The sequence below is a fragment of the Lissotriton vulgaris genome, chromosome 7, assembly GCF_964263255.1.
Source record: "Lissotriton vulgaris chromosome 7, aLisVul1.2, whole genome shotgun sequence".
Classification (NCBI taxonomy): domain Eukaryota; kingdom Metazoa; phylum Chordata; class Amphibia; order Caudata; family Salamandridae; genus Lissotriton; species Lissotriton vulgaris.
Window position 1 is genome coordinate 510392412 of NC_141695.1, and position 10154 is coordinate 510402565.

The following is a 10154-nucleotide window of genomic DNA, read 5'->3' on the forward strand; positions in this document are numbered from 1 at the left end:
ATACTCTTTGATGGCCACTCTACATTGTGTGTTAGCAGCGGGCTCATAGGGCATCTCCAAGCAAGACCTTACAGTTTTTTTTGCTAAGGCCAAAATCCCATTAAACCAAGGGTTGGCCGGTGTTCTTTTATTGTGGGTCAGTTTAGCAGGAATGCACGTCATGAGCCTGCAAGAGCCAGTTACAGATGAGGCTATGAGCTGCCTCCATATTAGGGGGTGTTTCAGGACTCTTTGCAAAGAAGATTGCAGAATTTATCAGATTAAAGCTCATGCCAAGGGCACTTAAAAGTGATCGTATGATCAGAAGGCAGTTTGAAGCCTTCAGTGCATACTGACAGAAATTAAGAAATGGTCAGACCAAGTGAAGGGAAGAGGGGCATGGACCTTTAGCGTGGAGATGTTTGAAAAGACAGGATCAAGAAGGTGCCCAGCTAGATACGTAGCACAAGTGACATGTTGCATTATCTGCCATGCTGCAAGATCACCTAATGATTGGTGATATCCACATCTCGATCTGTGTTTAAATGGAGGTTGACATTTCCCACCACATTTGAAATTGGCTGTCCTAATTGCCAAGAAGGCAACTGTAGTAATCAGTGCTTCCCTAAATGCTTTAAAAGGACCTGAAGGGTGGTAGATTAGCAGCCTCAAGAAGGTAGAATTGTTATTGAGCGTAAGGGCCTCTAGGCACAGGGGAGAGGGCTGCTGGTCAGACTGAGTGGAGATGATTCGAAGAGCCAAGTCTTGAGATACTTCCTGAATTTAGTGAATGACGCTGATTGCCGGAGATGCAGGGGTAGGGTGTTCCAGGTCTTGGCAGCAAGGTAGGAGAACGACCTTCATCCGGTTCTGGTCTTGTGGATCCTGGGGAGATTGAAGGATTGGAGTTGTCTCGTGGGTATGGGAATGTGAAGTAGTGGTCCAGGTACACTGGTCTTCCATCATGTAGGGCTTTGTAGGCATGAGTGAGAAACTTGAAGGTGATACTCTTGTTGACTGGGAGCCAGTGGAGTTGTCAGAACTGTTGCTTAATGTGGCTGTGCCAGGGTATGCCAAGGACCAGTCTTGCAGCAGTGTTTTGGATGTTTTTTAGTTTCTTGAGATGTTTCTAGTTGATGCCAGCATGTAGCGCATTGCCGTAGTTGAGACTTCTGGTGATGAGTGGTGACGAGTATATGGGTGACCGTCCTTCGTGAATCTGTGGGGATCCTTCTGAAGGTCTTTTGTAGCAGGCAGAGTCTAGTATAATGCAGAGGTTGAGAGTGTGGTCAGTTGGGGCTGGGCAAAGCACCCAGAGGGGCTGGCCACCAGGCTGATAGAGTGGTTCCCAGGATGAGGACTTCAGTCTTGTCCGATTTGAGCTTGAGGCAGCTGTCTTTCATCCATGTAGCAACAGCTTTAATTCCACTGTGAAAGTTGAATCTGGTGGTTGAGGATTCGTTGGTGAGTGAGTGGATCAGCTGGGTGTCATCGGCATAGGAGACGGTGTTGAGTCCTTGGCTACTGACGATGGCTGTGAGGGGGGCCATGTGAGAAGTTGGCCTGGTATATAATGCTCACTAATTCTTAGTGATCACTTTGTACCATGCCAAGCAACCCTTATGATGATGGTTGTAATTCAACCTGGTAGACCAGTTATCCTAGTGGTAACGTGGACAAAGCAGTCTTAGGCTAAACTCTGAAAGGCATGTGAAGCCAGCTGTAATACCATACACAACCCCCTTGAATACCAAATGAAAGGGACACCACACAGATATATATTGAAAATATATATTGATTTATTAACTATAAAATCCCCTGGTCTCTTTTTGAGCACAGAAGCACAAGCGTTAAATCACAAGACAGTTTAAAATACACAAAAGTTGCACAATATGGATGAGCCCTAGGGGCCACCTAAACCATATACTAAGAAAGTGGTATAAGAGATACCAATAGGAAAGGGAACAGGCCTAGGGCCTTGGGAATCGCTGGAGCTATTCGAGACTAGCAGTGACTAAGTCGGGAAAGGCCCGCGGGACTCGGGTGCAGTGTTCAAAGTGCACGCACTTTCCAATGCAAAGTCTATGGTGCGTAAAAAGTACAAAGTTAGAAAGTTAGGAACCTTCCGAGTGACCTACGGAGCTGAAACTTAAGACACAGGCCCTTGAGATGTGTACCAGTGTAGGAACACACACTGGCGGAGCTGAGTTACCTCACCCACAGGAAGCGGGTGCACAGGGTCGAAGTAGTGTCAGGTTTCGTCACGCTGGTCGATGGTGCTTGGAGCTGAAGATGCTGCAGGCGGCTCGATGTGAAGAGTTCCGCTGGATCCAAGGGTGGATCTGAAGATGTGAAGACCTGAAAGCAGAGGGGACAATGTTCAAAGTCACTAGCCAGTGACTACCGTGGAACCAGGTTGGAACCAGGCGATGTCGGGTGCAAACAGGCGTTGTCGGGTAGCTTCTCTCTGCAGCCACGTGGACACCGGGGGTTGAGGACGTCCAGGAGTCGGTCACGAGCTGTCCCACGCAGGCTTCTCGCTGTTGGCGGTGTCGGCAACTTGATCGGAGCAAACAGGCCTTGGCTAATGCAAGCCACGCAGGAATTGAAAGATGCTTAACACTCGGACCAGCAAGGTCAGAGCGAGTGCTCCTTTTCACAGGAGCTTGGGTAGGTCTGGAGCAACCAGACCTGCTGTGTAAATTGTCGGTTTCGTCGCCAAGATGGCTGCTGCCCACGTGGCTAGTGGCCGGGATGGCGCGTCGAGGGCCCCACGCAGATCGTGGAGATGCTGGAGGGCTGATCTTCGGTGCAAGGGCTGCTCGGTGGTGGGGGTTCTCAATCCCCAAAGCACAACATCGAGGATGCCTCAGAAGCTGCGCAGTCAGCTTTTCGAGTGTCTTCCAAGAGGTCCGGTCCCACGTCACTCGGTGCCTCCACGGGTCCCTTCTTTGCAGGGACTGTGGATCGGGCTCGGAGAGGTCTGGGAGTCTGGTTGTTGTTGGGCTCTGGGCTCGGGCTCCGGCGGGAGGCGGCGGCAAAGCAGACGTCGAGTTTCTGGTTGGTGCCTGTGTTCACAGGGTGGCCACTCTTAGGCCACAAGGGAGATTCTCTTCAGTCTTCTATGCAGCAGAATGTCGAAGTCCAGTCTTCTTCTTTATTTCAAGTTGATTCAGGATGATCTGCTGTGCGATGGCACTGCTCCCACTCTTATTCCCAATCTGAGGGGTGGATCACCTACTAGGTCCCTCCTCTGGGAGGAACCAGGAAGGGGGCGGTTACACCCCCTTTCCTTTGTCCAGCTCCTCGCCAGGACTGGGGCTGGAAAGCCCAGGAACCGGTTTGGGCTGGCTTATGCACAGGGACACCTTGTGTGCCCCAGGCATGTCTCAATCTATTCAGCCCTGTCCTACCCAATACACAAAACCCTGTCTGGGGTGGTGCTTGCACCTCCCAAGGCAGGAAACCCTTTGTCCAGGCCACCATCTGCCGAGTTTCGGTCAGCAGCAGGAGGCCAGACTCGTGTCTGTGGTGGCAGCATCCATTTTGTGATGCTGAGGCTCTGTTTAACTTTAACCGGGGTTAAGGCTACACACATGTCGTGTCCCTCTAGAAGGGTGGAATGCTATCCCCGTCGACAGAACTGTCGAGGGGATCGTATTCCAATTCGCATGACACCTTACTCGACATGTTTCGATAGAGCCAAACCAAAGATAGCAAATAACCGCGAGGATTATAATGCACTTAAGAGTATATGGTATGGCAATATCCCGGAACAGCTTAGGGAGTGGTTCCCGACAGCTGCAGACAGGCTCAGCTCATGCTAGAGCACCATCTCACATATTTCCAAGCACTCTGCCTCCAGGATTGATGAGGCCTTCCATAGGAGTGGCTGATAGGAACATATGTGTCCAGTTTAGGGTTAAGCACAGGCATACTGTACCTAAGTAAGAGGTGATTACACCAACTTACCCCAGCTGAGTGATCAGCCAGTTGTGTCAAATATGGAGGCCAGGCCAGGGGTGGCACAATACATGCTGCAGCCCCTGGTAGGCCTTGGAAACACCTATCCCCTGGGTACCTAGGGTACACTACTACAGGGGCTAATAAGGTGAACCAGTTCCAATTCGTAATGCACCTAAAGTGCATTGGCAGTAATTTAGAGAGAGAACATCAGGCTGTGGGTCTGATTAGCAGGCCCACAGCCACATTAAGTCAGAAACCAGTGAAGCAAAAAGCAAAAATTTGGGGTGACCATAGGATAGCAGACCCTACTCTCCTACATAACCCCCCCCCCAAACGCAGGGACATTAGACTAACCTTGACGAGTTGTGTCTTCATGTTCCAAGTGGAAGTACCTGGAGAGACCATCTGCATTGCCATGGTCAGTCCCTGGGCGGTGCTCCACTGTAAAGTCCATCCCCTGTAGGGAAATGGACCACCTGAGTAGTTTGGGGTTTTCACCCTTCATCTGATTAAGCCATAAGAGGGGCTTATGGTCGGTCTGAATCTTGAAGTGAGTGCCAAATAAGTATGGTCTTAACTTCTTCAGGGCCCACACCACAGCAAAGACCTCCCTCTCTATAGCTGACCAACGTTTCTCTCTGGGGGTCAGCCTTCTGCTAATAAAAGCAATGGGCTGGTCCTGGCCATCTACATTAAGCTGTGAAAGCACTGCTCCCACTCCCAACTCAGAAGGATCTGTTTGGACAATGAACTCTCTTGAGTAGTCAGGACTCTTCAGGATAGGTGCAGAGCACATGGCCTTCTTCAGGTCATCAAATGCCTTTTGACAGATTTCTGTCCACTGAACCTTTTTGGGCATCTTCTTAGATGTCAGATCATTAAGAGGCGTCACAATGGACCCATAGTTCTTAACAAACTTCCTGGAGTACCCAGTCAGGCCCAAGAAAGCTCTGACCTGAGTCTGGGTGGTTGGAGGGGACCAGTCCTTGATGGTCTGGATCTTACTCTCCAGTGGTTGAACTTGGCCTCCACCTACAAGGTGGCCCAGGTATACAACCTTGCTCTGCCCTATCTGGCACTTTGTTGCCTTGATAGTGAGGCCTGCCTTCTGCGGAGCATCAAGCACTTCCTTCAGGTGGACCAGGTGATCCTCCCAGGTGGAGCTAAAGACAGCAATATCATCCAGATAAGCTGCGCAAAAGTCATCCAACCCAGTGAGGACTTGATTCACCAACCTTTGGAAGGTGGCATGTGCATTTTTCAAACCAAAGGGCATCACCACAAACTGATAAGGCCCACTAGGGGTAGAAAAGGCTGTCTTGGCTTTAGACTCCTCAGATAACCTGATTTGCCAGTAGCCAGCTGTCAAGTCAAATGTGCTCAAATATTTGACAGAAGCCAACTTGTCAATGAGCTCATATGCCCTTGGAATAGGGTGTGCATCTGTCCTGGTGACAGCATTGAGTCCTCTGTAATCCACACAGAACCTCATCTCTCTCTTGCCATCTTTGGTGTGAGGTTTGGGGACCAGAACCACTGGGCTAGCCCAGGGGCTCTCTGAAGGCTCAATGACACCTAATTCCAGCATCTTTTGCACCTCAGTCTTTATACAGTCCCTGACGTGGTCAGGTTGCCTGTAAATCTTGCTCTTTACAGGAAGACTGTCACCAGTGTCCACCACATGGGTACACCAGTTAGTCTGACTGGGTGTCAAGGAGAACATATGTCTGTATGCCTGTAGAACTTGTCTGCAGTCATGTTGCTGATGCTCAGTGAGGCTGCCACCTAAGGCCACACCATCAACTGAACCATCCTCAGGGTTCTGAGTGAGCAGGTCTCGGAGAGGGTCACTCTCTTCCTCCTGTCCCTCCTCTGTAGCCATGAGCAAGCCCATGTCTTCCCTGCTGACATATGCCTTCAATCTGTTTACATGGAGCACCCTGTGGGGGCACCTGGGAGTTCCTAGGTCCACCAAGTAGGTAACCTCTCCCTTCTTCTCCAGAACTGTATGGGGTCCAGACCATTTGTCTTGGAGTGCTGCTGGGGCCACTGGCTCCAACACCCATACCTTCTGTCCAGGCTGAAATTCAACAAGGACAGCCTTTTGGTCATGCCAAGCTTTCTCTAATTCTTGGCTAGCCTCAAGGTTTTTGGATGCCTTTTCCATGTACTCTGCCATCCTGGAGCGGAGACCAAGTACATAGTCCACTATGTCTTGCTTAGGCTTTTTGAGAGGTAACTCCTATCCTTCCTTCACCAGACACAGGGGTCCTCTTACAGGGTGCCCAAACAACAATTCAAAGGGGCTAAAGCCAACCCCCTTTTGAGGGACCTCTCTGTAAGCAAACAAAAGGCAGGGCAGTAGGATGTCCCATCTTCGCCTGAGCTTTTCAGGTAATCCTTTAATCATACCCTTTAGGGTCTTGTTAAATCTCTCAACAAGCCCATTGCATTGTGGATGATAAGGAGTGGTGAACTTGTAGTTGACACCACATTCCTTCCACATAGCTGTCAAATATCCTGACATGAAGTTGGCATCTCTATCAGATATTACCTCCTTAGGAAACCCCACTCTGGAGAAAACTCCAAGTAAGGCCCTGGCCACAACAGGAGCTGTTGTGGTCCTAAGTGGAATTGCCTCTGGGTACCTGGTTGCATGATCCACTACCACCAGTATGAACCTGTGCCCAGATGCTGTAGGGGGAACCATTGGACCAACAATATCAATCCCCACTCTTTCAAAGGGAACCCCCACCACAGGTAGTGGTATTAGGGGGGCCTTTGTTGTTCCACCTGCTTTACCACTGGCTTGGCAGGTTTCACAGGAGCGACAAAACTCCTTGGTGTCTTCAGTCATGTGGGGCCAGTGAAAGTGAGGGACAAGCCTGTCCCAGGTCTTGTTCTGGCCTAAGTGTCCTGCTAAAGGAATATCATGGGCCAAGGTGAGAAGGAAACCCCTAAATTGCTGAGGTATAACCAACCTCCTGGTTGCACCAGGCTTGGGGTCTCTACCCTCTGTGTAAAGGAGTCCTTCATCCCAATAAACTTTATGGGCACCTTGAGCATTCCCAGCAGCCTCAGCAGCAGCCTGCTGTCTGAGGGGTTCAAGAGAAGGACAGGTTAACTGAGCCTGCCCCAAGTCTGCCCTAGAAGGTCCCCCTGTCCCCAGAAACTCAACCTGATCAGGTTCAAGTTCTTCAGAGACAGTTCCTTCAGGGGTCTCAAGATCAGTTTCCTGTGAAGCCTGATCCTCACTTGCAGGCAGTTGGGAAGGCACAGCCTTAACCCTCCTGTTCTTTCTCTTGGAAGGTGCTTGGTCCATTGTTCCAGGATCCAAGACCTGAGGTTCAGAGAGGCACTTTTTGGCCTGTGACCTGGTCACAGCAAGGATATGTGATGATATCCCTAACATCTCTGCATGAGTCCTGTACTCAACTTCTGACCATAGAGAGTTCTCCAGGTCATTGCCCAACAAACATTCTACTGGGAGATCAGCACTAACCACAACTCTTTTTAGGCCAGTTACCCCTCCCCAGGAAAAGTTAACAAGTGCCACACTATATGTAGTAGTGACATTGCTGGCATTGGTCACCAGGTAATTATCACCTGGCATGTATTGTCCAGGGTCCACAAAGTTAGGTGTCACCATAGTGACACTGGCACATGTTTTCCTGTAAGCTTGAGCCACGTTATTGTTGATCAAAGGCGTCTGTCTGTATTTGCCCAGGTTACTGGGACTTATGTCAGGGGTCAAATCTATGTCCCCTTCACAAATCAGAACAGCCTGAGTAAGGGTTCTGACTAGGTCAGAATCTCCTTCAGTTCTCAAAGTGATACCCACTACCCCCTTGGTTTGAGGACCAGCACTGCTAGCCGTACTAGTGGGTGCAGTTGCCTTAGGGGCTACAGTGCTGGGGGCTCCACCCTTTTTACACTCACGTGTCCAGTGCGAGGTGTTCTTACAAGTTTTACACCAGGGTTTCTTCTGACCTTCTTTCTTCTTCTTCTTGGAAGTTTGGGACCCACCCTCTGTCTCAGTTTGGGGCCCTGTTGAAGACTTCTGGTCTTTAGATTTCTGCTCCCCACCCTTCTGGTCTGTTTTCTTCTGGTCACCACCCTGGTTCTGGTTCTGGTTCTTTTGCTTAACTCTGGTTCTTACCCATTTATCTGCCCTCTTTCCCAATTCTTGGGGAGAGGTCAAATCTGAGTAAAGCAAATGTTGATGCAACTGCTGGTTCTGACAATTATTTAAAATTTGTTCTCTCATCAGCAAATTATACAATCCTTCATAGTCTGTAACCTTGCTTCCCAGCAACCATCCCTCCAGAGCCTTAGTGGCACACTCAACACATTCAGACCAGTCCTGAGTCTGTGTCTTCTGGGTGTCTCTGAACATTAACCTGTACTGTTCAGTGGTTAAGCCTAACCCATCAATCAGAGCACTCTTCAGGACCAGGTAGTTTCTAGAATCCCCATCACTAACTGTGAGGAGTCTGTCTCGGCCTCTACCTTCAAAGGAGAGCCAGAAGATTGCTGCCCACTGCTCCTGAGGGATCTGCTGTACTCTGCAGGCTCTCTCCATTGCAGTAATCCATTTATGGATGTCATCCCCAGCTTTGTAGGGGGGCACAATCTTACTCAGGTTTCTGTTATCAAAAGACCTGTCTTTATCCTTGTGGATATTGCTGCCACCAGTGGGTTCTACTACCCCACTCTCTCTAGGCTGTCTTGCTCTAGCAAGTCTCTCTTGGACCAGGGCAACCTCTAGTTCTCGCTTCTGGATCCTAAGCTCAGCCTCTCTCATTTTGGCCTCATGTTCCCTTCTCTGAGGGCTAGTCATCTCCCTTCTGGAGTCACCATGAGAGCCTCTAGAAGCATGGGAGTTGTCCGAGTCACCTGAGTGAGTCCTTCTCCTCCTAGGCTTCTGGTTAAGTCCACCTGGGGGTCTGAATGGGTTGTTACCAGATTCATTCCCAAGTTGGCTTAAGTTAGCCTGGTTCAGTCTACTGACCAGCACCTGACTATTTCTGTCATCATCTGACTCACTGCTTTCCACCTCCTCCTCTTCTTCCTCTTCTTCCTCTTCCTCCTCATCTACCTGAGGAGCTCCAGGGATGGGGGCTTCCTCATCTACCAGGATGATAGGACCAGGGGTGTCTACAGTGTCATCCTCGGAAGGATGGCCTCCTTCAGCATCCCCTTTGGGGTTTGCCTTAGAGGTCTTTAGAGTCTCAGACTGGTCTAAGGGCTCTCTTAGGTGGTCTGTAGTAGGGGAAGGCCCTGTCTTCAGACCCCTTAAGGCACAATGCTGCCTCAGTTCCTTAAAGGAGAAAATAGCAAATTTGGATGGTGCCCTTGGAGGGTCACTCTCAACAGGGATGTTCCCAGTGGAACCCTCTGCTCCAGACATTGCTCTAGTGTGGGTGGATGTGTTGCAATCTACCTACACTGGTGTTTACCTACTAAACCTATCTAGTAGTTGTAGCTAGGGTGTGCTACTCCCTTTGCTCTACAACAACTAAGTTCAGTAGAACTTAAGTATACTAGTCTTGTTTTATATGTACCTAGCAGGTACCTGTATGATCTTTCAAATGATAATCTCAAAGATTGTAATGGTAAAACAACAGCAAGCTCAGATCCCACCGCTGCCACCAATGTGAGAAGTTGGCTTGGTATATAATGCTCACTAATTCTTAGTGATCACTTTGTACCATGCCAAGCAACCCTTATGATGATGGTTGTAATTCAACCTGGTAGACCAGTTATCCTAGTGGTAACGTGGACAAAGCAGTCTTAGGCTAAACTCTGAAAGGCATGTGAAGCCAGCTGTAATACCATACACAACCCCCTTGAATACCAAATGAAAGGGACACCACACAGATATATATTGAAAATATATATTGATTTATTAACTATAAAATCCCCTGGACTCTTTTTGAGCACAGAAGCACAAGCGTTAAATCACAAGACAGTTTAAAATACACAAAAGTTGCACAATATGGATGAGCCCTAGGGGCCACCTAAACCATATACTAAGAAAGTGGTATGAGAGATACCAATAGGAAAGGGAACAGGCCTAGGGCCTTGGGAATCGCTGGAGCTGTTCGAGACTAGCGGTGACTAACTCGGGAAAGGCCCGCGGGACTCGGGTGCAGTGTTCAAAGTGCACGCACTTTCCAATGCAAAGTCTATGGTGCGTAAAAAGTACA